Genomic DNA, 7,352 nt, shown 5'->3' on the forward strand with positions numbered 1-7,352 from the left:
TGTAAGTCTTCTCGTGTCCTTTTCAACTCTACTTGAGGGAATAATAACTTTTATCCTCAAAAAAGTTAACAAAAAGCTAGAAGGACTCAAATATTAATTGTGGACATAGAGACATAACTATTGTGGATTCAAATAGTGGTGTATTCCTTTTTCTTTCTTTTTTTTCTTTCTCATTCTTATCATAGGTTGTGTGGCTTATTTGAGGAAAAGTTTTAAAAACTTCTTCCTACTTTTCAACTAGGAAAAAGAGAACATGAGATAAAGAGTAGAAGCAAATACAAAGGAGGGAGCTTGGAAAAAAAAAAGTGTTATTCTAAGGTTTAACTTGGTAACAATATATGAAGTGGGGAAAAAATTGATTAAGAGGGTTCCATGGTTTAAGATTTGTTATTTGTGTTTCAATTTAGGAATTGGGTGGAATTAGGATTAGGGCTCCATGGTTTTAAGTTTGTAGTTTGAGTTTCAATTTAGGAACTAGGGTGGGATTTGAGAATCACATTTTTTTGATGGGTTTGGGAAAAAAGAAGAAGCAACACAAGAAACAATGACAGGGTAAGTTTTCTCTTATAGTTTTGCAAAAGCTCTTTTACAACACAAATAGTAGTGAGATTATCACGATTCTTTTAATAATTCATCATAAATCATCAATATCAAACTAGAAGTTAATTGCTAAACAATATTTTGATTTTTCAATGATTTTAGGGTTCTAGTAAGAGATTCTTAATTTTGGGTATTTTTCTTTATGCGTTTTTTTCTCTATCGCTTTTAAACATGACAATTTTGCTTTGATTTTCCTTTTTTAGGTTGTTAATTATTGATAAGAATCATCAAGTAATACCATAGAATTCATTACATGTGTCAATTAGGCCTATTATATGGTCAAGAACTAAGGAGATTAAAGAGGAATTTAATGAAATAATTCAAGATAATTGGTCTTTATTTCCTACAAAACTTGCCAATTCAATTTTTTTTTTCTACTTACACATGGGTTGAACTTATTTTTATAATGTCTAATTTTATGTTAATAGGCATAATTTTCATTCAATAGTTTATTCATGCTAAAATTTTACCAAAAGATTATAAAAACCTTATTTCATATGGGGTTAATTAGACTTTTGTAAAGATCAGGTTATTGGGAAAGCCTTTTTATAAAACCTAGAAGTTAGTGATATATAAATATTTTCCTGATTGATTTAAGATTCTTTTCTTATTTTATTTGGAATTTTTTGGTTATTTTTCCAGCCTTGTTAGTGCATTGTACCTAGTATAAATAAAGTTATTTCACTTATATTTAGAGAGATGGATTGATTATTCAGAAACAAAACTTATGTGTGAGAATTTACTCTTATTCTTAATTCTGTATGGAACTTGTAAAACTTATCAAAGATTACTTCTTTGTAGTGCTCATCTTTATACCTTTGATTGTTGGTTCATTATAATCAAAAAGTCAAGGTTTTTAACCTTATATCTTCGATTCTTTATGCATTATAATTAACTGGTTGAGATCTTCATCCAATAGTTATATTTTTTTGGTTTAGGTAATCAGGTTGTGTTCAATCTTGATTGTGTGTTCTAAGGTTTTTACCCTTCGAGTTAACATAAGTTGGTATTAGGGCTTGGCTTTAAAATTAGGTTTTATTCATGTATATATCGTTAAATTCATTTTTATTCATGTTTTGAGTCTTATTTACTTTGTTAGGTTTGGTTTTCTCTTAAAATTGTCGAACCCTAATTCTTATGTCTTGAATTTCAGCTTATTTTGTAGTTTAGCTTAGTTTTGTGTTATATATATATATATATAGGGGAGAGAAAGAGATAGAGAGAAGTTATTTGTTATTTAGTTTCTGCTAATATTTATTAAAAAAAAAATCAAATCATAAAATCAAGTTGATTAAAATTAGTTTTGTTAAAATCGATAGCCTTGGGAAAAATTCCATGTAGAAATTGTTTAAAAGTGGTAAAAGACAAGAGGGTGAGGGAATAAAATTGAGAAAATCCAAGTTAAGAGAGAGACGAGTGGAGTGATATATCTTTAAGTGCAAACATGTAAAGAAATGTGTGAGGGTCATTAATATTATATCTTACAACTTTATAATATATCTTTTAAAATCAAGTCAATATACAAGTAAGGCGATGATTAAAGGTCGAATTCTTTTAAGATTAGGGGAAATGGGGAGAATCATCAAAGAACACCATGTGATTTCATTATATGTGTCAATTGAGCTTATTATAAGTTCAATAGCTAAGAAGATTAAATAGGCATTCAATGATCTCATTCAAGTTATTTGGGCTCTACAATGGTGTTCTTCGTTTTTCTTCATCAGATTCAAGCAAAAATGCTTGTTTGATATTTGCTTGTGTTGTTTCTATTATAGGTTATGTTTATAGGATTGGGCTTTTGCTAAAAAAGCCCAAAATTTTTTGAAAAAATCCAAGGATTATTTTAGAATTTTTTGTGGGTCCCTTATATTTTTTTTCCTAGTTATTTTCACTTAATATCGACGTTGTAGATTTATATTGTAAAATATTGACCCACTATTAAAAATATTTGCTTTTCGCTGAAATTTCAAAGACAAATTCTAAAAATTTCTAAAAAAAATTCTTCATTTTAAAAATATATATGTTTTATTATATGTGTTGTCACACTTGGACATTGCAGGGACCGATAAAAAAATAATCTCAATGGAAAAAGAATCGATATCTAGCATATTGTTCTTTGGGGGGAAGGTATAGTTTGAGGAACGTTATCTAGTATAATGATCACTAGAAATCCTAATTGGTCAACAGAGATTCTAATGGCACGGGATTGGTTACGAGAAAAAAAAGATATTATCACTATAATATCCTACATCGGTGGGTGAGGGTTTGGTAGCTAGCCTTATTAGTAATGGTGATTGCTAACATGTTGTACAAGTTTTGGGGTGTTAGGCTCAAAAGTGGGCTCGTGTCACTTAAAACAAAAACGTGAGGGCGGTAAGGCTCAAAGAGGAAAATATATGACATGTTGGGTCGGGCTGTTACAATCACTCCTTAAGCATCCTACCTGAGGCAAACTGCATTGCTGGTTTTGTCTAAAATTGCTAAGAATGTGTTCTCCCTTATCTTTTTCTCATCATGTTCCTTACTCTGATATTAATAAATAGTTCATACAATATTTCCAACTCTGGCGTTGGTAAATGTTGCACAAACCCAAAAAATTATAATATTTCTAACTTTGATGTCAGTGAATAATTTTGCAAAAAATTGAATTTGAAGAAGAATTTTTTGAATGCCATTTTCATTTTGTTTATCCTTTATTATTATTTGCCCTTTTTAAAAGGAAATAAAAACAACATAACAAATTTGCATTTAACAGTAATAGTCCATAGATTGAGTACATAGTAGAAAAAATAAAAAACACAAAGAAAAAAAATAAACAAAGTGCAAGGGGCCTATAAATAAATCAACGAAGATCCCCAAATATTTTCAGAATTTTCTAATATCAAAACAGGGCTTGTTTGGTCAAATATCAAACTAGAATATGCATAAAAATTATGGTTATGGCATAAGGGTGTGTTTTGCCAAACACACCCTTAGCAAACACAATTTGGGTCGGTTGGGCCTAAAGCCTAGACCCGACCAACTTTTTCTTTTTTTTCTTTTTTTTTTGGGGGGTGCTGGGTCTAGCCCAGCCATATAGGCTGGACTAAACCCAACGGCCCAACCCGGTTACTGGTTCAAACAAGTAATTAACCCGGCTAGTTTAATCTTTAGCTGCAAGCGTGCATGAACTATTCACACACGCTTGCTACAGAGCCTAGGTAATTAAATCACAAAATGAACAGTTTAATGAATTAAAATGAGAGCGAGGAAAGATAAAAGACTTACCTGGTTTGCAAAGAATTTGTGCGAGACTACAAATGCTGGACAAAGTTCTTGTCTTCAAGTTATCTCCTGTTTCTTGTTCTCTCTCTCTTGTCTCGCTTGTTTTTTTTTTTTTTCTTTTTTCTTTCTTCTGGATACTCTCCTTTTCTTTTCTTTTCCCCGTTCTCTCCCGTTTTTCTCCCCCTGTTTTCTAATTTTTTCTTCTGGATTTTTCCTCCCCCTGTTCCTCTGGAGATCTTTGTATTTATAAGGGGCGTCCTTGGTTCTCCCTCCATGCACGACTTTTCTCTTCATAAGCATGGTTGGGAGGGAGGTGTTGGTTTTTTGTGAAGACTTGGACACCTGAGGTTCAATCCTTATCTTCCCGAGGTAGTAATCTTCATGTAGGGATTGATCTTTGTGTTTTGGTAGGACTTGGATGCTGGCATTTCGAATTCTTTCCCTTCTTTGCAAGCGGATTTGTAGTGTTTGAGGAAAAAGAAAAAGAAATTATGCATGGTTGAAACAGTGCTGTTTTGGACTGGGAATGACCATTTCTCAATTCAGTCCTTGAAGTTTTCAAAATTTGCATTCAAGCTCTGATCTTTTAATTTCAAATTTAACCCCTTTAAAATTAGATTAAAAAGTAAGTGGGTCAGAATGGGGTTATAACATGTCTATACAACCAAATTTGAAACTTTCATGCATATATATATATATCATTTTCATTATACTTTAAAACAAATACAAAAAAAATCAATTAATAAATTTCAGCAAGTTTATGATTATTCATTAGAATTTGTATTAACTAACTGGCTTGACATAGAACTCATAAACAAAATAAAGGAACCAAATGACAGATAGATATCACAGTGATTAGGATACTGATTAATGAGTGTTATAGAATTTTTCAAGTGGGGAACAAATTTAGTTACCTAAATTAATTGCATTGCAGGATGACTAAAACCTAATTTACATTCCATGAGAAAGGAAACGAATATATAGAAAAGCTTAATGCTTGATGTTTGCTGCACCACATAAATAGTGTATAGAAAATTTATAAACGGAAAGGTGAAAGGTGCAGACTTTGCTCTCCAATTTGTCTCCAAACTTAAGCCTGTTGCCTTTGCTCCTCTGCTTGCTCTAATGCATTGTATTTTAGCATGCCGTCCCTTCAATATTTTGCTTTCCAGTTAGCACCTTATGGTTTCATTTGCTTCCCTGTATTAACAACGCCGGCGAAGCTTCTTTCCCACAGGATCATTAGTCGTCCAGCGTTACCAGCATTTGAGCAACACATGCAGACTTGTGTTGTTTTCTGACAAAAGCTGCTTGTTCTATCCTCCCTCCAACCACTGCCATGTCGGCATCAGCCTCTAATGTGTCACCTCCCACCTCCCGAGTCCGAAGCCTTTTATCTGGGTCAGTTAAACATATTGCTGTGCTCTTTTCTGGTTGATGAACAATGCCACCTGCTGAGCATATCTGCTAATATCTCTTTTATTGTCTCTTCATACTTTAAGAAAGCTTTGGAATAGCTTCTTGAATGCTGAACTGTTATTTTTGATTCTGTGTTTGCAATTTTGTAGTTCAAGAAAGCTTTGGAATAGCTTCTTGAATGCTGAACTGCTATTTTTGATTATGTGCTTACAATATTTTTGATTCTGCGTTTGCAATTTTGTAGTTTAAGAAAGCTTTGGAATAGCTTCTTGAATGCTATGTGCTTACAATATTTTTGATTCTGCGTTTGCAATGTTGTAGTTTAAGAAAGCTTTATTGGGGTAGCTTCTTGAATGCTGAACTGCTATTTTTGATTCTGCGTTTGCAATTTTGTAGTTCAAGAAAGCTTTGGAATAGCTTCTTGAATGCTGAACTGCTATTTTTGATTCTGTGCTTACAATATTTTTGATTCTACGTTTGCAATTTTGTAGTTTAAGAAAGCTTTGGAATAGCTTTTGATTCTATTTTTGATTTTGTGTTTGCAACTGTTATAGAATGCGGTTTAATTCGATGTCATCTCTCTTTTCACATCCATTTGGTAGGCCCGTGCCGCAGCAATCAAAAGAAAACCCAGCTCTGCTGCGGGAAATGTATCAATTAAGAGATGAATTAGAAATTAATTAAGAACAAACTTGATTTTTTATTTTCATTATAAATAGTTAAATGACTTGATTAGACTTATAAATAAATAAATAAAATATTATCTTTCATCAAGGGGTTTTTATACATTTTTATTTTTCAAGCACAATTATATTACTAAATTGTCATTGGATAGGAAGCAACAAAAATAAAGCTTCCTTCTAAGGGTCTTTTTTGTCTTTTTATTTTTATTTTTTTTTATTATAATTAAATTGACTTTAAAGCAATTCGATCTTTCACAAATATAGAATACTAATTGAAAGAAAAAATGGTTGGTGTCCTACTATTTATATTTTATATGTTATTTAGTCCTTATTATTTTGATAAAAAAAATTTTTTTTTATTGATTCTTTTCTTAAATTTTATCATTAATCATTAGATATCATTTGATTTTTAAATAGAATTTGATCTGATTTTTTTGATATTTTTACATCCTTTCACTAATTAAATTTTATTTTAGTTTCACCTCTCATTATTTGATTTTGATTTTTTTTTCATGTCGAATTTGACTCCACTCTTTTTACTAGTGTTTATTTTGTTTTGGGATGTTATTTTATTGCTTTTTAAAAAAAATAATAGGTTTTGATTATTAACACAGGTTGATTTTGATCTTTTTAGATCTTTTTATAAAATTTATTTTTTTATAGCTAACCAAACCCAATTGCTTTTGGGTTTGGCCAATGTCATACCTAATTGTAGTTGGGTCTGGTGCTGTCAGACCTAATATTTGGGTCTAGGATTGCCAATCCCATGTTTGGATCTAGCAACATCTGTTAGACCCTGTGCTTGGGCCTGGCAATATGCCTAGCCCAAGCATAACCTGTGTTGGGCACTTGCCATACTGAAATACCATCTTGGTCTAATAGGTGCTACAAAGCCCAGTAGCTTGGTCTGGTGCGCTGCTGGGCCGACGAGATGGGTCTGACACATGTTTCCTAAAAGTGTTGAGCTCGAGATTTTTGTCATCACAGCTTAGGCATCCCCGAATTAGCTACATCCACAAATTCAAACATAATTTAACGTCATCAATTCTATAGATTTTTATATAAAATCTTAGAGGATTTATTTCTTAACAAATAACATTAATTAAACAAGTCTACACCCTACTAGCACCATTAGGTGTATTAAAGTCTTTCATGACCCGCCATGTTTCCATCTTTTAGCTGGATAAAACGATGGAATACAACCCATAATCTTTTATTATTTTTTATTTTATTTTACAGGATCTTTCTTTACTTTATATGGTAGTGATTTTTTTCAAAATATCACAAAGGTAAAATTACACTTCAGTCCCTCCTCTCAATAAAAGAACAAGACTCGTGGACTATAAATACATCATGAAACCTTCTGAACAAAAGTTCACAATCTTC

Source organism: Populus alba, chromosome 10 (assembly GCF_005239225.2).
Source record: "Populus alba chromosome 10, ASM523922v2, whole genome shotgun sequence".
Classification (NCBI taxonomy): Eukaryota; Viridiplantae; Streptophyta; class Magnoliopsida; order Malpighiales; family Salicaceae; genus Populus; species Populus alba.